This window comes from Camelus bactrianus, chromosome 9 (genome assembly GCF_048773025.1).
Source record: "Camelus bactrianus isolate YW-2024 breed Bactrian camel chromosome 9, ASM4877302v1, whole genome shotgun sequence".
Taxonomy (NCBI): domain Eukaryota; kingdom Metazoa; phylum Chordata; class Mammalia; order Artiodactyla; family Camelidae; genus Camelus; species Camelus bactrianus.
The window spans coordinates 63,654,799-63,678,347 of record NC_133547.1 but is presented as its reverse complement, the minus strand read 5'-3'; the positions used below and the strand labels follow the sequence as shown (position 1 = coordinate 63,678,347).

General features: G+C 40.2%; 1 long non-coding RNA gene across 1 annotated transcript in view; it reads left to right on the top strand.

Moving 5' to 3' along the window:
* Positions 1-320: 320 nt before the first annotated feature.
* LOC141578673 (uncharacterized) overlaps positions 321-23,549 on the top strand; it is a 70,285-nt gene continuing 47,056 nt past the window's right edge. The window contains exon 1 of the long non-coding RNA XR_012509270.1: positions 321-363. This is a non-coding gene — a long non-coding RNA (uncharacterized LOC141578673). The remainder of the gene's footprint in view (positions 364-23,549) is intronic.

Below are 23,549 nucleotides of genomic sequence, written 5' to 3'. Positions count from 1 at the left end.
CAGACATCACACACTGTCTCTTTTGCCTTACTCTGTTGGTCCCTTAAGGCAGCTCTGATTCAGTGTCTGTGCAGACTAGACAGGGAATACATGGTGGGAGACAAGGGTCACTGGGGACCACTTTAGACACTAGATACAAACCCAGTCTATAGAAACAGACTGATTTCTGTATGTTGATTTGTATTCTGTAACCTTGCTAAACTGACATTAATTTTGGTGGGTTTTTTAGATGCCTTAGGATTTTCTGTGTAGACAATCATGTCATCTGTGAATAAAGAGATTCTTTCATTCTAATGTATGCTTTCTATTTTTCTTGCTTTAGTGCACTGGCTGAAATATGCAGCACAATGTTGAACAGAAGCGGTAAGAATAGAAATCCGTGTCTTGTCCCCAGTCCCAGGTGTTACCCATTCTGTATCTCACCTCAAGTACAATGCTGGCTTTAGGTTTATCATGAATGTACTTTATTAGCTTGAAAAAAGTTTCTTTCTATTCCTAGATTGTTGAGAGGTTTTTTTGGTCCTTCCGTGAACACTCATGGACATTGAATTTTGTCAAATGCTTTGTCTGCCTCTGTGAAGATAATTATATAATTTTTCTTCTTTATTTTGCTAATGTGGTAAATTACATTGGTTTCACATGCCCAAATCAATCAATCTTGCATACCTGGAATAAGTCCCAATGATGCATTACCCCTTTTATATATTTCTAGATTAATTTTTCTAGCATACTTTTAAGGAATTTTGCATGTATAATCATGAGGGATGTTGGACTATAATTTTATTTACTAATTATATGCTTGTCAGGTTTTGGTATCAGAGTAATGCTGACTGTATGAAACGAGTCAGAAATGTTCCCTAATCCTCTATTTTCTGAAAGAATTTGTGTGAGATTCATGCTATTTCTTCCTAAAATGTTTTATAGAATTTACAAGAGTGACTGTATGACTCTGGAGTTTTCCTGTCAGTCATCTTTTTTCCTAATTTGATTTCTTTAAAAGATACCTTACTATTCAAATTTTTTTCTTCTGTTTGTTTTGGTATGTTGTCACTTTCAAGAAATTTGCTGTTTCGTTTCAGTTGACAAATATATTGTCAACTGAAAAAAAAGTTTAAAAAGTTGTTAGCTTTGTAATATTTATGCGATCTGTAGTTATATCTCCTCTATCATTCTGATATTAGCATAAAGCTGTCAGTTCTGTAGTTTTTGTAGGGTACCTAATTGTGCAGAAAAGAGTTAACATAGCAGATCTGACTGCTGTCATTGGAAAGGACTGTTTTCAAGGCTGGCCCTTGGCTGGCATCTAGAAACTTGGATGTCAGGAAGGTCTTCACTGTCCTATCTGATAAGGACAGCTGCTCCTAAACTGTGTACAAACAACATGGTGTGTGCTAACCATATGCTTTCCTTCTGGGAGTCTAGAACTTTGTTACATGCTAGACAGAGGCTGCCTCCATGACCAGCCCTCGAAGCCCCGGACAATGAGTCTCTAATAAGCTGCTTAGACAATTCACAAATGTTGTCATAGCTCTCTGTGGGGAAACGCAGCATTCTTACGTGACGTCACTGAGAGCAGACTCTTGAAAGCTTCCTCCGGACTTCACCCCATGATCCTTCTCCCTTTGCTAATTTTGTTTTGTATCCTTTTGCTGTTAAAAGAAAAAAGAAAAGCTTAGCTATGAATTTGTCTATATGCTGAGTCTCATGAGTCCTCTGAGCAAACCTGGGAAGTCTGGGGACCACCGATACAGTAGTTACTTCTCCTCTGTCATACTGATATTAGTCATTCATGTGTTCCCTTTTTTTTTTTTTTTTTTCATTAGTTGGTCTAGGAATCCTTTTAGAGAACAAACATTGGCCTTGTGGACTTTCTTTATGGGTCAGCACTGGTCACTGTCAATCTATTTTCTGTCATGATGTCTGACCTCATCTTCATTACTTCCTTATTTTCACTTTGTGATGAATTGGTGCTTTTATGTGTTTCATATGGTGGAAACTTAGATCACTGATTTTAAGCCTAGCTCCTATTCTAAGAATTTAAAGCTTATACACCCATTCCTATGTATTTCTTTAGTTCCTGTCCACAAATTTTGATACATTGTGCTTTCATTACCATTACAGTTTATTTCAAAAAATACTTTTAACCCCACCTTTCCACTAATTTCCAAATATTTTAGGCTTTTCCAGGTATCTTACTGTTATTGATTTCAAATGTTATTCTACTCTTGTCAAAGAACATACTCAGTATGATTCCAACCAGTGGACAGTTACTGAGACTACTTTTTAGGGCCAGCATATGGTCTGTCTTTATGAATGTTCCACGTGCACTTGAAAAGAAGATGTGTTCTGCAGTTGCTGGGTCTGTGTTCTACAAGATGTCAGTTTGCCCCTGTTGGTGTCAAATAATGCTCTTCGTCTACAGCAGTATTCCCTGTCCTGACGTCTGCTTTGCCTGATACACAATATGAGCATCCTCATACTTATACCTACGTAGGGCATTAAGATTCTGTTCACCATTTCTCTATCTTTTTGCCTTCATTTGTGTCTTTTTTTTTTAAGTATGTCTCTTAAAAACAGCGTGTACTTAGTTCTTTATGTCCAGTGTGACAATCCCTACATTTAAACTGGAATATGTCATTTATTTGCATTTGACGTAAATATCAGTGTCGTTTGGGTTAATCATGCCGGTGTGCTATTTACCATTCATCGGGGCCATCAGTCCCTTGCTCTTTTGTTACTCCTTTGCTGTCTTCTTTTGGGTTAATCAAGTTTTTGAGAAATTTTTAACCTATCTCCTTTGTTGGCATTTTCATTTTTACTTAGTTCTTTTTTTTTTTTATTATTGTTACACTGATAACAATCTGCATCCTTAGCTTATCTAAACCTAATTTGAATTAACTTTATATCATTTCACATATAATGTAAGAGCCCCAAATAGTATGCTCCTATTCTGTCTTAGTGCTGTCATCACATTCTTTACCACTGCTTTGGCACCAGCCTCAACTTTGTTATTATTTTTGCTCTAAACAGTTCATTGCATACTATAAAACTTGAGAAAAGAAAATACAGCTTTTCATATTTACTGTTTGTAGTGTTCTTTTTTCCTTCCTTTAGGTTTAATTACTCATTTGGTATTATTCACATGCAACCTGAAGAAACTTCCTAGAGCATTTCTTGGTGACTCGGTATATTTTCTCAGCTTTCATTTACTGGAAAAATATCTTTATTTTTCCCTTTATTTTTAAAAAAGAAATTTTCACATTTGTGGAGCAATCTATGTAATAGTTCCTCCACACACATTGTCCCCTGACACTTTAAGATGCCTCTCCTTTGTCTTCTGGTCTCTGTGCTTTTCCTTTCTTTTTAAATAATAAATCTGCTGTCATTCTTCTCTGGGTTCTCCTGTATTCATCTCCCCACATTCCATTCCCCCAAGCTTGTAAGGTTTTTTTTCCCCTTTTGTTTGACAGCAGTATAACTATAATGTGCTCAGGTGTAATTTCCTTTGTATTTGTTCTGCCTGGGGTTTTCTGGGCTTATTGGATCTGTGGGTTGATCATTTTGCTCAAACTTTGAAAATGTTTGGACAATATCTTTTCAAATATACACTTTTCCCCCCTAATTCTCATGTCGTCTTCTTTTGGACACAGTTACAGCGTTGTTGTTCCCCACCTCCCGCCCCCCAATTTTTTCCCCTCTATTCTTAGTCTGGATAATTAATGTATCTTTAAATTTGTAAATACTTTCTTTGGTTGGATCCAATCTACTGTTAATCCCATCCAATATATTTTTTTTAATTTTAGCTATTTTACTTGTCCATTTAAGATCTCTATTTGATTCCTTTCTTTTTAAGTTTCTCTATCTTGTCTGAAATTATCCATTTGTTTATTATCACTATTTCTAACATTTTAATATTGGTTATTTTTTTTAATAAAGTGGAAATGCTTCCCCCCTCCAGCTTTATTGAGATACAGCTGACAAGGTAGTATTGTGTCAGTTTAAGGTGTACAATGTGTTAATACATTGATACATTTATTAAGAGTCTCATGCTCTACCGATTGAGCTAGCTGGGCAACCACCATTCATACATTTATTAATTGCAAAATGATTACCGCCATAATATTAGCTACCACCTCCATCTGTCACATAGTTACCATTTCTTTTTTGTAGTGAGAATATTTAAGATCTACTCTCTTGGCAATATTCAAGTATACGTGACACAGTATCACTAGCTAGAATTGCTGTGTTATATACATCAGATCCCCAACCTTGTTAATCTTATAACTGAAAGTTTGTACCCTTTGTCCAATATCTGTGCATTCAACCAACCCGTAGCCCATGGTAACCACTACTCTACTCTCTTTCTCTGAGTTTGTCTTTTTTAGATACCACATATAGGTGATATCATACAGAATTTTGTCTTTCTCACTCTGACTTACCCACTTAACATGATGCCCCTCAGGGTTAGCCAGATTTTTACAAACACCACAATTTCTTTTTCTCATGGCTGAGTAATAATCCTCTGTGTGTATGTTTAAATAAGTACATCTTTTTATCCATTCATCTGTTGATGGACGCAGGTTGTTTTCATATCTTGGCTGTTATAATACTGCAGTGAACATGAAAGGGCAGATATTGCTACAAGAGCCTCATTTCTTTGGGTATATACCCAGAAGTGGGATTGCTAGACGATATGGTAGTTATGTTTTTAATTGTTTGAGGAACTTCCATATTGTTTTCCATAGCGGTTGTACCAATTTGCATGCCTACCAACAATGCACTAGAGTTCCCTTTTCTCCACACTCTTGCCAACACTTACCTCTTGTCTTTTTGAAAATAGCCGTTCTAACTGGTGTGAAGTTCATTGTGGTTTCGATTTGCATTTCCCCGATAATTTATGATGTTGAGCACCATTTCACATACTGGTGGCCGTATGTAAGTCTTCTTTTGAAAAAATGTCTATTAAATTCCCCTGCCCATTTTTTAATCAGCTATTAGGTTTTTTTGTTTGTTTTGCTTTTGTTGTTGTTTTGCTATTGAGTTGTACTGAGATCTTTTATCTTTGTATTTGAGATTTTGGATATTAACCCCTTCTCAGATACCTGATTTGCAAGTATTTCCTCCCTTAAGTTGCCTTTTCATTTTGTGGATTTTTTCTTTTGCTGTGCAGAAGCTTCATATTTTGATGTAGTCCACTCATTTATTTTTGCTTTTCCCTGTTTATTTTTGCTGTTGCCTATGCTTCTGCTGTCCAGTCCAGAGAATCACTGCTGAGACTAATGTCAAGCTTTTTTCTATTTCACTTGGTTTTAAGTCTTAAATTTAATCTCTAATTCATTTCAAGTTCAATTTTGTCAGTATGTAAGATAGGGGTCCAATTTCATTATTCTGCATGTTACACAGTTTTCTCATCACCATTTATTGAAGAGACAATCCTTTCTTCATTGAGCATTCTTAGTGCCCTTATCAGATATTAGTTGCCCATATATGTGGTAGTTTATTTCTAGGCTCTCAATTCTGTTCCATGGGTCTATTGTCTGTTTTTATGCCAGGACCACACTTGTGTTGAATCCTAGAGCTTTTTATCATAGTTTGAAATTAGGAAATGTAATGCTTCTAGCTTTGTTCTTTGGCTATTTGAGATCCTTTATGGCTCCATAAGAATTTCAGCATGGGTTTTTCTACTTCTATGAAAAATTTCATTGGAATTTTGATAGAGATTACACTGAATCTATAAATGACTTTGGGTAATATGGACATTTTTAGCAATAGTCTTCCAATCCATGAACATGGGGGTATCCTTCCATTTGCTTGTCTTCAATTTCTTTTATCAAAGTCTTGTAGTTTGTAGTGTACAGATCTTTCACCTCCTTGGTTAAATTTATTTCTAAGTGTTTTATTGCTTTTAATGCTATTGTGAGCAAGCTTGTTTTCCTCATTTCTTTTTCATATGTTTTTATTGTTAGTGTATACAGCTGCAACTGTTTTCTGTATGTTTATTTTGTATCCTGCAACCTTGTTGAATTTATTGGTTAGTTCTGTTTTTGGTGGAGTCTTTTTATATATAATCATATGATCTGCAAACACAGACTATTTTACCTCTTCCTTTACTATTCTGATGCCTTTTATTTCTTTTTCTTGCCTAATTGCCCTAACTAGGATTTCCAATACTGTGTTGAATAGAAATGGTGAAAGTGTCTCTGATCTTAGAGAAAAAAAACTCAAACTTTCATCACCGAGAATGGTGTTTGCTATGGGTTTGCCATATATGGTATTTATTGTGTTGAGGTATGTTCTTCTCTACCCAATTTGTTGAGCATTTCTGTCATGAAAGGATGTTGTACGTTGCCAGGTGCTTTTCCTGCACCTACTGAGATGATCATGAATTTTATCTTTCACTCTATTAATGTGGTATATCACAGTTATTGATTTGCATAAATTGAACCATCCTTGCATCCTAGAGTTAAATCCCACTTGATCATAGTGAATGAAGCTTTTTTATGTGCTGTTGAATTCAGTTTGCCAGTATTTTGTCGAGAATTTTTGCATCAGTATTCATCAGGAACATTGATAGTTATCTTTCCTTGTATCGTCATCTGGCTTTGATATCAGGGTAACGCTGGCCTCATAAAATGAGTTTGGGAGTGTTCTCTTGTCTTCAATTTTTGTAAGAGTTAGTGAAGGATGGCATTAATATTTCTTTAAATGTTTTGTAGCATTCACCAGTGAAACCATCTGATCCTGGGCTTTTCTGTTTGAGGAGGTTTTTGATTACTCATTCTATCTCCTTCCTTGATACCCATCTGTTCAGCTTTCCTATTTCATCATGATTCATTCTTGGTAGGTTGCATGTTTCTAGGAATGTATCTATTTTTTTCTTAGTTACCCCATGTATTGGCATATAATGGTTCATGGTAGTGTCTCATCATCTTTTGCATTTCTGAAGTATCAGTTGTAACGTCTCCTCTTTCATTTCCAATTTTATTTGAGTCCTCTCTCTGTTTTTCTGAGTTAGCCCTGCTCAAAGTTTGTCCCTTTTGTTAATCTTTTTCAAAAACCAGCATTCATTGCAGATGCAAAAGTCTGGGCTGGCTGTGAGCACAGCTGCTGGGTTCTGGTGGGGGGAGGGGGACCCAAGTGGCTGGCGTTTTACATTTGCACCGACACAAGGACCTTGGATGGCTAGCAGTGTGGGTCCTGGCCCTGGCAGGGTGTGAGGGGGGTGGTGTGAAGGGAGCAGGGAGGCCCTGAGGCACAACTGGTGTTAGTGAACATAAACCCCTGGGGGCAACTGGCAAGATCTGCACAACCAGCCCCTGACTTTGTCTGTGGTAGCAGCTGCTGAATTTGCCTATAGCAAAGGTCTCCCTGAACCACAGTCACTCCCACTGCGTATTTGCTGATAATAGCCTCTGCTCTTCTCGTTCCTGGCCAGCCCTCTTCGCTTATCTAGGTGGGGTAGAGCTGAGCTGGACTTCACACAGTGCTGGGAAAGACTAGAGAGGCTAGACATTCGGCCCTCTCTTCCTTTCCTGGTGAGAGGAGCTGTTACTACCTGAGAGGCTCTTTCTTGGAGCTGAACAGTGCCAGCTGGGGGCGTGGGATGAGGCAGGCTAAATGAAGCTGCCTGCTTTCTCTTTGGGGCAGTTATCCTAGGATGTTCTGTTGCATGGTGTCGCTGAAACTTCCTAAGTAGAATCTAAAGGTCCCCTGGAGCTGTTTTTGTTGGCAGATAGCTGTCTAATCACCAAGCTTTGTGGGAGGAAGGGGAAGCTGGGATCTCCTCCCTTATTTCCCAGAATATCTTGATTATTTTGAAGTGATTGCCTGCTAATTCCAGCTTTGGCCATTCCAGGTCTACCTTTACTGACTGTTTTCCCCGTGACTAAGTCCCAGTGTCTTGTTTTTATCACACATCTAATAATTTTTTTTAATTGTGTTGGGCATCATTATTATGTTGTAGACTCTGAATCGCGTTTGCTCATTTGGTACAGTGTTGCTTTCTGTTCTAGCCGTTGAGTAGTTATTCACAGGTCACCTTGATCCTGCACCAGCTCAGGTTTTAGACTTTGTCAGGGCGGTGTGATCTCAATTTTGCCCTTAGTCCTAAAATCTCTTAGTTCTCAGAGTCCTTACTTCTAAGATATGACCTCTCTTGAATGTCAGTGAAAAGCAAAAGATATTTCCCCAGCCCCTCTCACGTAGAGAGGGATTCTAACTCCATACTCTTATACCTCTTCGGCAGGGAGCAGTTGAATCTCTGCTTACCTCTCTTACTCTTCAGCTGTTAATACTGGCTCTGGGCTCCATAGGGTCTCATCCCAACATTCATAGTTAAGTATTCAGGCTAACATTAGAGAGGAATTCATGTGTAGGTTTTTGGAGCTTATTTTCTGTTATTTTGTTCTTAGAATTTTCCTCCTCAGTTTTCCAGGGTCTCTAGAAATCTCAAAATTCTGTCTTCTGATTCCTCAGACCAAAACACTGTGCCTTGAGCTCTGCCTGTCAGACCCCGTAGCTATTAGAGTGGCCCCAAAAGAAAAACAAATGTGGATCTCTTCTCGGGTGGCTCCTTTTTCCCAAGGATCAAATTCTCACTGGTTTATGTCTACCTTGGGGCACTCCTTGATTCTAGTTGTCCCCACCTCCCGCCGCCCCCTTATGCTGTATCCATAACTTCTTGTTTCCCCTGGAATGATTAGTTCAATGCAAGCTGCACTATTACCTACACTGGAACTTCTTGAGTAATCTTTATCTATTCATTTATTCAACGAGTGTTTGCTGAACCCCTACCATGTGCCTTGTTCTGTGTTAAACAATGAAGATAAAATGTTAAATAAAAACATAAAAGAAGGGAGGGAGTGAAAGAATAAAAAAGGTTATAATTCTCATCTTTGTGGACCTTACAGTCTAACAACAGAAACACAAAGAAACCACCAAATAAATGTATAATGAGAGCGTGTGGTGATGAGAGCCTATATAATAGGGCAATTTGAGCTGATCAAGGAGACTCTCGGGATACGTCCCTGGGGAAGTAATAATGGAACTACCGTCTAAATCTGCTGCCGGCACCTGGGAAGTAGCCGTGTGGTTGTAGAGACTGAATCCCTTTTGCTCGCTGAGACCATGGCCACTGCCTAGAAATCAGCTGACCGGTAAACCACGCATGACATGGCAGACCCAGCAGAGGCGCCCAGTGATGTGCTGGATACTGTGATGCAAGGATGTATCCTGGGAAAGCATTCTCTGTGACAGGGCCCTGGATCAGGAGAGCTGTGATTGGAGCTGGGAGGGAGAAAGGAGGTGCCACCAAACACATCAGTCCAGTGCAGGGACATGGGTGAAAGTAAACGACCACTTCTAGTAGTTTTGAATAACTGTAAATAGATTTAAATGACATAGATGGGATAGACCCTGAGAATTGCTTTCTCTGCTAAATTATAAAAGAACCAGGAAAAGAAGAAAAAAAAATTTTTGCCTTTATGGATTAAGAAGCCTGTTGGCAGCAGCAGAACTGTGAGACACCCAGGATTTTGTTTCCTCACTGGAACCCTGCAAATCTACCATGAGGGATTCATGTTGAGACCACCCGGGAAGAGGAAGGTGGACGGGGTGGGGGTTCGGGGTGAGCCTTGGGGAGCAGGAAGTAAGCACTGTCCCCGACAGACCATGAAAAAGGGGTGGGCACTCTTTCACTCCTCCAATCCTGTCATAGCAACTGCTTAATGTTCTTTCACGAAGATTTATTCTGAGTCCTGTCAGCCTTATGGTAATGTTTTCTCAACTTATTTTATAATTATTTCATAATTATAAATGGGTGACACAGACAGTCTCTCTTTTTCTTTCTGTTCAGGGGTAGACATTCTGCCTGAAATTCCTGTTCTGACTAGCCAACCCTGGGAACAATTTGCCTTTTGTAAATCTTCCTAGTCTAGCAGGAACATAAAGAAGTATCTCTTAGAAGGCATTCATTCTTTTAGTCACAATTACATTTTAGTTATCAGAGGCTCTTATTCCATGAAGAACGTTTAAGAAAACAGAATAGGAGGAGGAAAACATAAAAATACGCGTAGCCTATTACCTAAAGCTCACTGCTGCAAACACCCAAGGTTAAGTGCTGAATGCCTGCTAACAGAAGCCTCTGGACAAAAAGCAGGGCTGACGTGGGCCCTGGCGTGGCTGGGTAGATAAGGCAAGAAAAGATGAGGTGGAGAGGTCTGTTGTGGCGAAATCAAATGTCACTATTGCCTCCTAAGGTACATGAAAGATTTTAGAGCTTATTCTTAAATAAAAAGCCACTGGAGGTTTTTAAGCAAGGAATATTTCTACAATCATGTTCACATTTTAAAACTCCCTCTGACTGCTGTGTAAAGAATGCATCTGAATGGGGCAGTGGTGCCTGGGGAGAGGCTGTTAGGAGGCTTTGATGTCACCCTGATGAGGGTCAAAATGGCAGGGAAGAGGATGGAAGTTATGGAGGAGGAGAGACATTCACAGACGCAGGAGATGCATAGGAAGAGCGACTGAATGGGCTTGGTGACTGGACGTAGGATTTGTTCTAGGCTTTTCTTTCCCATGTATAGGTTTCCCCTTATCTTAATAGTGTTATCTTCTGTTCACAAATATTACATCTTGCTTATTTTTGCTTGGCATTGTTATTAAATGCTGTTATGAAGTGCTGAGCAGTAGTTTGTTGAGCTTATGCACCATAACTCAATCCCCTGCTGCCCACTGTGGATGCTAAGGTTGTTCCCCCAGTCTTGCTGACACATGAAAGTCTGTGATTGATATCTCTGGGCATAAAGAACTTTCTTTATATCCGATTATTTGTTAAGAATAAATTCCCACCAAAGGATTCATTGGGCTAAGATACATGATCATATTAAGATTCGTATAGCCATAATTACATCATTTCTTTGGGGAAAGCGTCTCATACCAGGTTGATTACGCTGAAACCCTTTCATCATGGGAGGGATGGTAGTTTGTCTTCACGGTATTAGATTTGTCTTTCCCGCCCACAGTGCACTGTCAGAACCACCACTCGTGGACTAATAGTATATTTTATTTGCCATCGTGGAAGAATACATGGCATTGCTCACGAACAGGGAACTCGTTTTCAGCAAAAGATGCATGGCAGTGGGTATACACTCAGAGAATTCAATGGTGTTATAATAGATCCCATTCTCCTCCCCTCACAGGAACATCTAGTGTTGTAGAGTGGTGGAACGGCCACTGCAGGGCCAGTTATAATACCTATTAGGAAACAGCCCTGAAAGTTAAGGGTTAGATCTTAAAATATGCAGTATATGCTTTTAAGAAAAGCAATGGATATACAATGTTATTTCTCCCACTGCCATAATATATAGGTCTGAGAATCAAGAGGTAAAATTGGGAACAACTCCTCTCATTATTGTACCCACTTGCAGAATATTTGCTCCTTGTCCCCCATCATTCTGAGCTCTTCTGACTTGAAAGTTTTAGTCCCCAGAGGGGAAATGTTTTTGCCAGGGGACAGTGTTCCACTGAATCTGCAGTCTGGATGGCCATCTGCCCATTTCAGGCTTGTTCCACCACTAAACCAATGGGGCGGGGTCACTGTCCTAGCTAGACGTTAGTCCCTGGTCATCAAGGGGAAGTTAGGGTTGCTGCTGTACAGTAGGTCAGAAAGGACTACGCCTGGAGCCTGGGGGGTTCTGTGGGCCATTTTTAGTGTCCCCACGTGCAATGCTAGAAGTTAATGGAAAGCTGCGGCAACCAAAACAGAAGGCCAAACAGCTAAGGATTTAGCCCGCATAGGGATGAAGATTGGGCAGCCCACCTGGTAAAGAAGGCTGATTAGTGGAGATAACAGGTAGGGGGAAAGTTAACAGTAGCAACCATGGCCTTATAACTTGCTACAGAAATGAAGATACACACACACTGCTTTTTCATTTCTTTTTAATTTATCATCCTCCTTTCCACTTATTATTTTATATAAGACAAAGTAGCAGCGGTTAAGAGCATGAGTGGTATCCAGCTCAGCTGTTCTATTTAACGAAGAATATTCTTAAATGGTTTCACCATGTAAACCAGGGCAAGGTGAATAAAATGGGAAAAGTTTAGGTAGTATGTGGAACCTAAGGGGACACACTGCCGCCTTGAAGAACTGGCCTGGACAGAAGGATATCCTAATCCTTAATGACCAGATTAACATAGGAGAGGAGTTTCTAATAGCACCACACAGGAAGGAACCAGCTGTGGTCAGTGTAGTCCATTCCCCGTCGCTGGGAGCCCAGATCATGCTCAATGGCACTTATGCATTAAATGCAGAATTGTGAAACCAAATAAGGTATTACTGTTTTTGTTTTGCATTTGAGGAAATGATATCATCACACAGCTAACAGTGGGGTTAATTCTACCCAATACCAAGATGTTCTACATTTTGCTGGTGACCCAACAGGACCATGAAGAAAATGATTAGCTTTCTTTTTCTCCTTCCTAAGAGTTTTGTCTCTTAGGAGATGAAGATCTCTTGGAGAACTTTCCGGGTATCAGGCAGCTTATGTGGGCCTTTAATATATATTCAAAATGCATTATTAAGTGCATATTTAGGCCAATTATTTACCCCATTAACCTCTAAAAAATTTATGGCAAACTGGCATATCATTAATACAACCCAAAGTCAATAATTGTCAGTATATTTCGGATGCTCCCCTGACCTTGCCACCCTCAGCCACACACAGCATACAGGTAGAGGATACACTTCACACACACACACACACACACACACACACACCCTCTCTCTCACTCACACTCCAAATATTTTAATATCTTTTTAGAATTATTTTTAAAATTATTTTTTATTAATTTATTTTTTAATTGAAGTGTAGTTGGTCTACAATGTTACAGTTGGTTTACACTGTCAATTTTTGGTGTACAGTGTTCAGAAATATATACACACACACATATATACATACATATATATTCCTTTCCGTATTCTTTTTCATTATAGGCTGTTACAAGGTATTGAATATAGTTCCCTGTGCTATACGGTAGGACCTTGCTGTTTATTTTATGTATAGTAGTTAGTATCTGCAAATCTTGAACTCCCAGTTTATCCCTCCAGCCCCCTCCTTTGCTCCCTGGTAACCACAAGTTTGTTTTCTATGTCTGTGAGTCTGTTTCTGTTTTGTAAATAAGGTCATTTTTCTCATTTTTTTAGATTCTGCACATGTGATATCAAATGGTATTTTTCTTTCTCTTTCTGGCTTACTTCACTTAGTATGACGGTCTCCAGGTCCATCCATGTTGCTGCAAATGGTGTTATTTTATTTTTTTTTTTAATGGCTGAGCAATATTCCATTGTATGTACATATACATCACATCTTCTGTATCCGATCGTCTGTCTGTGAACATTTAGGTTACTTCTATGTCTTGGCTATTGTAAATAGTGCTGTTTTGAACGTTGGGGTGCATGTGTCTTTTTGAATTAGCTTCCTTCAGATATATGCCCAGGAGTGGGATTGCTGGATCATATGGTAGTTTTAATTTTAGTTTTTTAAAGACTCTCCATACTGTTTTCCGTCATGGCTGTGCCAGACTACATTTTAATGACAGGCATTCTAACAGTTGTGAAATAATGTCTCAATGCAGTTTTAATATGCACTTCCCTAGTGATTAATGATGTTGAGCACATTTTCAGAGTCCCATTGGACATGCGAATATCTTCTTTGGAGAAATGTCTTTTCAGGCTTATTGCCCATGCTCTTCTACTGGATTATTTAATTTTTGCTATTGAATTGCTTGACTTCTTTATATATTTTGGATATAAACCCTTTATCAGATAGGATTTGCAAATGATTTTGATGATAGGACTTTTCTCCCATTCCATAGGTTGTCTTTTTATTTTGTTGATCACTGCTCTTGCTGTACGGAAACGGTTTAGTTTGACACAGTCCCACTTGTTGTTTTTTATTTTGTTGCTTATGCTTTAGCTATCATGTCCAGAAATTCATTGTCAAGATCCGTCTCAAGGACCTTTTTCCTATGTTCCTTCTAGTTTTATGGTTTAAGGTCTTATATTTAAGCCTTTAATCCACTTCAAGTTGGTTTTTATGAGTTGTGTAAGAGTCTAGTCTCATTCTTTTATATGTCAGTACCCATTTCCCAGCATCATTTATTGAAGAGACTGTCTCTTCTCCATTGAGTATTCTTGGCTCCCTTGTTAAATATTAGTAAACCATACATAGATGTGGGTTTTTTTTTAATGGGCTCTCAATTCTGTTCCGTTGGTCTGTATGTCTGTTCTTATGCCACTACCATAAAATACTATTTTTTGGTTTTAGATATAATACTGTTATTTTTATTAGATTACTGTTTAGACTACTATAGCTTTACAGTATAGCTAGAAATCAGGAAATGTGATGCCTCCAGCTCTGTTCTTCTTTCTCAAAATTCTTTCACTGTTCAGGGTCTTTTATGTTTCCATATTATTTTTTAATGCCATTGGAGACTTGATAGAGATTGCATCAAATCCATAGATAAATGACTATTTTAACAATAAGTTATTTCAATCCAGAACACAGGATATTTTTCCATTTGTGTCATCTTCAGTTGCTTTCATTAGAGTTTTATAGTTTTCAGCACAGAAATCTTTCACCTCCTTGGTAAAATTTATTCCTAATTTTGTTTTCTTTTACTGCTTTTGATGCTGTTGTAAATGGGATCACTTGCTGTGTCTTTCAGAAAATTTTGTTTGTGTAAAGAAAAACTACTGTTTTTTGTTGTTTGTGTAGAGAAAAGCTACTTATTTTCGTATCCTGCAAATGTAATGAATGTGACCTAACAGATTAGATGGAACCTTTTTATTTGTGGTGGAATTTGTATAAAATCGAGTCATCAGCAAATAGAGACAGTTTTATTCTTTTCCAATTCTGTTGCCTTTTGTTTCTTTTCTTGTCTGTTTGCTCTGGCTATGACTTCCAGCATTATGCTAAGTAGGATTGATGAGAGGCCACCATTTTCATGGTCATGATCTTAGTGGAAAAATTTCAGCCTTTCACCGTTGAGTATGTTAGCTGTGGGCTTGTCATATATTGTCTTTGTTATGTTGAGGTATATTCCTTCTGTATTTAATTTAAGAGTTTTCATCATAAACAAACGTTGAATTTTGTCAAGTGCTTTTTCTGCGTCTATTAAGTGATCATATGATTTTTATCTTTTATTCTGTTAATGTGGTATATTGCATAATTGGTTTGCATATATTGAAGCATCCTTGCATTCCAGGGATAAATCCTACTTCATCATGGTAGACAATCCTTTTCATCTGCTGCTAAATTTCATTGCTAGTATTTTATTGATAAGGTAGACAATCCTTTTCATCTGCTGCTAAATTTCATTGCTAGTATTTTATTGATAATTTGTGCATGTGTGTCTATCAGGGATACTGGCCTGCAGTTTTCTTCTCTAGTAGTGCCCTTTCCTGGCTTTGGTATGAGGGTAATGCTCACCTCATAAAATGAGTTTAGGAGTGTTCCTCCTCTTTGATTTTTTTGGGAAGAGTTTGAGAAGGATTAGCTTTAATACTTCTTTAAAATATTGGGCAAAATTTACCTGTGGTGCCATCTGCGTCCTGGCCTTTTCTTCCTGGGGCTTATTACTGATTCAGTCTCCATATTAGCAATTGAGCTATTCAGATTCTCTGTTTCTCCCTGATTCAGTCTTGGTAGGTTGTATGTTTCTAACAACCTGTTTCCTGTAGGTTGTCCATTTTCATGGCATATAGTCGTTCATAGTAGCCTCTTACGATCCTTTGTATTTCTGTGGTACCAGCTGTATCTTCCTCTTTCACTTACAGTTTTGATATGGGGCCTCTCTTGTCCTCGTAAGTCTAGCTGAAGGTGTCAATGTTTTTTTGAAGAACAAATTTTTAGTTTTGTTTAATCTTTTCTATTTTCCTGTTCTCTATTCCATTTATTTCTGATCTAATCTTTATTCTGTCTTTCCCTCTGCTAACTTGGAGCTGACTTTGTTTGTTCTCTAGTTCTTCGAGGTATAAAGGTAGGTTTTTATGTGAGATCTCTGTTTACTTGGTGTATGCATTTATAGCTATACATGTCTCTCTCAGAACTGATTTTCTCTCTTTTTTGTGTGATTTAATGTCTTATAGTGTCAGTTTGAGTTGACACATTCATCATGTTCTTGTGTGTAGTTCCTATGGGTGTTCGCTTGTGGTTACCATGAGGCTTCTATAAAATATCTTAAAATTAGAACATCCTATTTTTATAACACGCTTTTTAAAGCTGATAACAACTTGATAGCATTTGTAAACTTTACACTTTTACTTCTCCTTGCCCTCACATTTTAGGTTATTGACATTACAGTTTACATATTTTTATATTATACATCCAATAGCAAATTATTATAGTCATTTTTTTAACTTTTAAACTTTTTAACCAGAGTTGTAATTTAATTGCACAACATTACCATGTTACAGGATCTAACTTTGATTCTGTATTTACCATTATCAGTGAGTCTGATGCAACCATCATATGTTTTTATGAGGTTAATTAGCATCCTTTTTCATTGCACTGAAAGAACTCCATTTAGAGTTTATTTTAAGGCAGGTCTAGTGGTAATGAACTCCTTCAGCTTTTATGTGTTCAGGAAAATCATCTCTCCTTTATTTCACAAGGACAGCTTTGTTGGGTACAGATTACTTGGTTGATAGTTTTTTTTTCTTTTAATGTTTTAAATATATCATCCCATTCTCTCCTGGCATGCATAGTTGCAGTTGAGAACCCTGCCTAATGTCTTATCAGGTTTCCTTGTATGTAACCTGTCTCTTTTCTCCTGCTACTTTCAAAAACCTTTTTTGTCTTTTGATTGAAAATTTAATTACAATGTGTCTCAGTAGAGCCCTATTCAGGTTTGACCTATTTAGGATCTTTTGGGCTTCAGGATATGGATGTCCATTTCCCCCTCCGGGTTTGGGCAGTTTTTAGCCATTATTGCTTCAAATGTACTTTCTGCCCCTTTCCCTTTCTCTTCTCCTTCTGGGATTTCTGTAATAAGGATATTTTTTCTTTTGATGTCACATATGGACAATAGGTTTTCTTTACTCTGTTTAAAATTTAAAAATGGCTTTTTTCCCTCTGGCTGGACAATTTCAAATGTCCTGTCTTCTGTTGGATGGGTTCTTTCTTCTGCCAGGGTCAAGATGGCTGTTGAAACTGTTTATTGAATCTTCAGTTCAACCATTGTATTCTTCAGATTTGCATTTTTAGGGGGGATTGGGTTCTATTTCTTTAAAGTTCTCTTTTTTATGCATTGTTTTCCTAATTTTGTTGAGTTGTCTGTGTGTTCTTGACGTCAGCTAAATTTCTTTAAGAGATTATTCTGAATTCTTTGACAGTGTGTAAATCTCCATTTCTTTAGGGTCAGTTACTGGAGCTATTAGTTTCCTTGGGTGGTGTCATGTTAACCTGATTTTTTGTGATCCTTGGTTCCTTACATTGGTGTCTGTGCATTTGAATAAGTGGCCTCCTCTTCCAGACTTTACAGGTTCACTTTAGCAGGGACAGTTTTTCATCAATAAACTCAGCTTGGATTTCTTGACGTGTCAGCTGATAACACCCTTGGGTAGGTGGGGCTTGCTATCAGTGTCTGCTTTAGGGCAAGGTGCTGCCCAAGTTCTGAGGTGACAGCGTATTGCCACTGGCTGAGAGCAGCTGGATGAGTTGGATAGGACTGCTGGCTTTGTTCCCTGCAGAAGCAGTGCTGTGTGATGGACTCTACAGTGGCCTGAGTTCTCTGGTCAGGCTTCAGAGATGGTCAGGATTGGGTACTATACTCAGCAGTAGGTGGGGCAGGAGAAAGGCCTCAAGTCCTACAGAGCTCATTGTCTGGGGACCCAAACCAAGACAGACTGCACTGAATAACCTGGCCAGATGGGGTCACCAGTTTTGCTCTGCAGGTGGGGAAAGCCATGGGCTATGCTCCGTTTAAGCACACTCGAAGCAGGGCTTTAGGATGGGCCAACGGCTGTATTCAGCAATGAGCAGGGCTATTAATTAGTGTCCCTGCTCAGGCCAGGCTCCAAGGCTGACAAGGCTTCTATTTGGGTATCAAATTAGGTAGAACTATGTACCAAGTTCCCTGGCCTAATGGGCCACCATCTTAGCGCTGCAGTTGGGTAGGGCCACCCACCTGGCTCTACTCAAGTGCGTTGTGAAGCATGATGAGCTTCACAGATTCCTAGGAGCTCTGGTTAGATTCTTCCTTAAGCCAGACGGGAAGCTGTATTAAATAGTGGGAATGGCTAGAAATCTGCTTCCCTGCCCGACTGGGGCTACTGGACAGGCCCCTGGGCTGGGAAGGCTCTTTGTTTGGGGGTCAAATCAGACAGAAATGTGCGCTAAGCTCTCTGGACAGACAGGGCCACTGTCTTGGCTCTGTGGACCCTGAGTCACTGGCCAAGCTCTCTGTTCAAGTGCTGCCGGTGTTGACTGCAGGGTGGGCCACCGAGACCCCTAGACACTCTGGCTGCAGTTCCTGGTCGGCAGGGTTGGAGGCCGTGTTCGGCAGTGGGTGCAGGTATGGACCGCCTTCACCGCTGCGGTGGGGGGAGGGGGCCGCAGAGCAAGTCCCAGTGTTGGTAAGACTCTTGTTTGGGGCACGAATAAGGCAGACCTGTGCACCGAGCTCTCAGGCCAGAGTGGGTTACCAGCTGGTTCTGCACATGGGCCGACCTGCTGGCTGAGCTCACCACTGAAGTGTTGCTGGGCCTAGCAGCCTCCCCAGGTGTCAGGTCTGACCCCTGGCCGGGCGGGGTCAGGAGCTACACTCAGCAGTGGGCAGGGCTATGAATTAGCTCCCTGGTTGGGGCAGACAACAGAACCTGCTCCGCGGCTGGCAGTGCTCTTTGTTTAGGGTCTTGACTCAAGCCAGGATGCACCCCAAGTTCCCTGGCCAAATAAAGCCACTGGCTTGGTTCTACAGATGGTCAGTGCTGCCTGCCAAGCTCTTAGCTCCACCATTGCTGGGCTAAGTAGCTTCCCAGTTGCTCCAGACCGTTCCCCGGTTGGGATGGGCCAGGAGCTATACTTGGCAGTGGGCAAGGCTATGACTTTGCTCCCCTGCCCAGGCAGAAAGGCAGACCAGATTCTGGAGATGGTAAGGCTATTTTTTTTAAGGTCCCAAATCAGGCAGATCTGTGGCCCACCAAATTCCCTGGTCAGACTGCACCACCACCTCAGCTCTGCAATGAGCAGTTACTGGTTGGGACTTTACTTAGGCACCGGCAGTAGGAACTCAGTCTGCCAAGATCCAAATGCTGATTACTACAAGCCTCTCCCTCCTTCACCATCATAATCCAATTCCCAGTGGTCAAGTCCTGCAGATTCCCCCACCATCCTCATGGGATGGGACCCAAACGGACCTCCCTAGAAGCAACTTACAATGTTGGGGGAGCAGGAAGTCTAGCAGGGCTCTTGGTTTCCCCCTGGAGAAACCATAGGAGCGAGGGAGTCCTCTTACGCTTCTGATGCAATTTGTTTCAATGTCTGTGATGCGGGGGGAATGCTTCTCCCTCAACCCTATGTTCTAGGGTTTTCACAGTGGTGTCTCGTTCATAAATAGTTGTTAGTTATTCTTCTTATAACGGGAAGCAAAGTTAAGAATGACCTATGTCACCATCTTGGTGACATCACTCCTCCCACACTGATGTTTCTAGTTCTCCTATTTATCTCTCCAAAGACATGGAAGGATTATACTTCCCTGTACCTTTGAAGTTCAGCATAGCCATATGACTTGCTTTATCTAATGAAACGTGAGTCACCCTGAAGCCTGGTATTGAGATGTTGTCATTAAGATGGCAGAGTCCCCATCAGATGGGATCCTTGTGGGACCACAGAGCAGAGCCTCATCTCAAACTCAACTGGCCATGTAGCTTGCACAAGAGATAATCCTTTGTTGTTTCAAGCTATTGAGAAGCAGGATTTGAATGTTAATGCCGCAGAATCTAATCTATCCTGAGGGATATACATGCTTGCCAATCCCTATATTAGAGACTGAATCTGTAAAAATTTCTGTGAGACAGACATTATTATTTCCATTTCATAAGTGAGAAAACTGAGGTTCAGTCAGTAACATGCCCCAAGTCTCACAGTGAGTTAGAGTTGAAACAGTTGAAAGAGACCATTTCTGAGAAAGATAAGGCTTTGGGTTTGATGCTGGAAAGAGTCATTGGTTTCTCCAAAGGAAAACCTTTTCATAGGCTTTGATTCCTTCCCTTAAAAGCCTTAACTTTTAGAAAGATAGGACCATCGTAGGGAACTAGCTCCATGCACAACATCTCCAAGATTGAGTTCTCAGCTGAGGTCAAATGAGAGTGACTATGGTGGAGGCAGAGGGCCAGGAAGAAATTATCTTTTAAAATAAGAAACTACATTCAAAAGAAAGGTTTTCTCTGGAAAGCAGAGCCCACGGGAGGCTGCAAATATATCGCCATGCAACTGCGACTGTTTCTAACCTGTCTGAAACAATGCCTATTTGAATTGTAGGTGATAAAACAACATCATGGTGGTGGATGAGGTCATGTAGATAAGTGTATAACAGAGAAAATGAAAGACAAAGGGAAAGGAAGGAATTCAAGCTATCAATTCTGGTGAATTAGGTATGGAAAAGCCATATCATAATACTGTGGGTTACAACCAAGGTGTTATTGCACATTATCTAAATTGTCCAATGTGAAATCTAGGGAGGAATGACAAAATTTTTATTGTAGTAAGTTTATAAGCTTTTGGGGTGACTGGTCCATTAAAATCCTTTCCTTACTTGACCTGCTGTGATTTACATAAGATGATGGGAGTGCCTGCTTCTATACATAGAAAGCAAGAAAGGGAAGATGCCCAACTTCTTCGTCCCCTTAAAATGCTGTCCCATCTCTAAAAGCAAACCAACAGACAAACCAATTATCACTTTACCTGGAATGTTCTCCAACAAATGATGGGGACATATGGTCCCTGAGCACAATTAGCACAACTGCTGTCTAAAAGTGAACTATAGAAACTTGTTGTTTCATGCACTAGGAAAATAATGTTAAAGGAGGCAAAATGATGTGCATGGGGTCGAGGCAGGGCAAAACAAGGAAGCCCTTTGCTTTCCCTTGACCTGCACGTAGCCATTCCTCCGGTCTGGTCTGAGGTGTCACCAGTCAAGTACTCAGACGCCCTCTTTTTCTTTTCCCTACTTCCTTGATCTGCATCCTGACCAGTGTCTTTTACTTCATTGCAACAGCCCCCAAAATGGTCTTCCTGCCTCTAGTCTCCCCATTCCAATCCTGTCTCCAATTAATCACTGCATGTATTTCAAAATAACAATTAGACCTCAACCTCACCCTAATTTTAAGGTCTTCCATGGTCCCATATGACCCTCAAGGGAAATCAAAATACCTCATGACTCAGAAGCCCCTTCCCAATCTGGCAGCTCTCCTCCACCTTTTTTGTCTTATTCCCTAGAATGTGCTCAAAAACATCCTTCCCTTCGGTTCTGTGGAACCACGGGGAGTTTCCTTGGCCTGTATTCTCACTCACCCTTTTTTTCCTTCCAAGCTCCTATTTACTCTTCAAAACCCAATCCAAACCAGGCATTTCCTTCTCCAAGAAGCCTCCCTAGACATCCACCCAACCCTAGCTTTTGTGAGGTGTATCTGATGCTTGCTTTCCTTTCTCTCTTGATTTGACCTTCACCAGTAGCTTTGGAAGTCACTGGGATCAGGGAATTAGTCTCATTAATTTTATATCATGAGACATAATACATGAGGAAGAGAGGAGGAAAGGAGAGAAGGAGGGGACACGGGAGGATGGTAAGAGCAAAACAAAATAAAAAGAAAGAAAGAAAAAGAAAAGAATGCACCGACTCCCACGTTCCCTGTCTCTTGGTCCAGAGTCCTTTCTCCCATTTTATAGCTATTTCGGCAGTATCTGTGAATAAAATGTCACCATGAGGTATTTCAACAGTTAGAAGTATATTCCTTGTATTTCTGTATCATTCTCTTCTGTTTCAAGAAGAATAGTTGGTATAGACGTAATGGAATGTCTACAGTGAGGAGTTATTGCCGAGATACTGCAAGCTCAAACCCTGATGTTTGAGGTTGGGCGTTGAAACAAGATGACCATAAAAAGATGGCACTAAAATAGTTTGTTATAGGGTTATACAGTCTTTAAATAGCATCCATGGGTAATGTCTTATATGGATTCAAAAATACTCAGAACGCTCTGCTAGGCAGATACTACTGTTTCCATTCCGCAGGAGAGGAAGTGGGAGAGGAGAAGGGCTTCTTTTGCAATAGATTCTTCAGTTGCAAGTCATTGGCAGAGCAAGAGACGTGTGCAAACCTCTGAACTTCACATCATTAAACTTCACTTTCCAGACACCCTGCTGAGCCGCTTTGCTTTAAATAAAAAGGCAAGGAAATTTCCTTGCCTTAAATGCTGCCCTGGGTGTGACTGCCCTTTGTTTGGGATTTTATATGCAGCTTTCTACGCTAGCGTTGTTACAACTCAGCACTTACCCACTAATCTTCTCCAAGGGAAGGAATAACAATCGTTTTCTTGGGCTTATACTCTCTTCCTAAGATCTCAAAATTACTATTTCCTGAAGATCTTCCCTGAAGTTTAGAGTGTATAAAACAAGGGTATATAAAAGAGAAAAATAAAAGCCATGGGTCCTGTGAAGCCAAGAACTCTTTTTTATAACCAAAAAAAAAAAAACAACAACAACAACAACAACTTCAAATGGAGATTTGATCCCTTTCTTAAATTCATGGAGGAGGTTTTGCATCAGTGTGGGGAATTTATTAGTGTCCCCTGAGCCTCTGTTTCATTTGTTGAGTCATTTAGTAAACATTAAGCTCCCTCACTGCACCAGGCATTGTTTATACGTAGGACTGACTGACTTATAAGCGTAAAATCTCAGGTCTGGGGAGCATCTTAAATCTAGTGGCATCTCTCTTTCCTCCTCTTTCTGAATTTCCTTCTTGAATTCCCTTTGCGTTTCTATGCCAAGAGACTCTTCTGTCCAGGACTGAATTGCTCTGCTGATGAGAATCTCATTGCTTCTGAGGTTCAACAGGTTGCTACTTCCACTTGGTCCGTTTTCGAAGCAATCAGAGAATTCTCTCACCCGGAAGGAAGGACAGAAATACAGAGAGGCCAAGTCATTATGAGACTTTGTAAAGCTTCCCCGTGGTACTGCGTTAGACTAGCCGACTCCAGCCTGCTTTGAGACAACAGGGACCCAATTGCATTTAAACAGTCACAGAAATTCCTGGTGGGTTTCTGCCTTTGAGCATCCTGGAGGACACTAACTAGGCGGGGCGCCTTTGTGTGCCAGACTCCCCCCGGCACAGAGTGGGGCTAGCGTGGTAGGATTCCTCTCTGACCAGCAGCAGTATTTGGCCCCCTCATTGATTCTCTAAACTGTGTCTGCCCCACTAATAAAGCCCTAACGGTGGGAGCCGGCCGACTGCCTGCCCTCCTCCATCCAGGGGCCTCTGCTGTCCCCCAGTG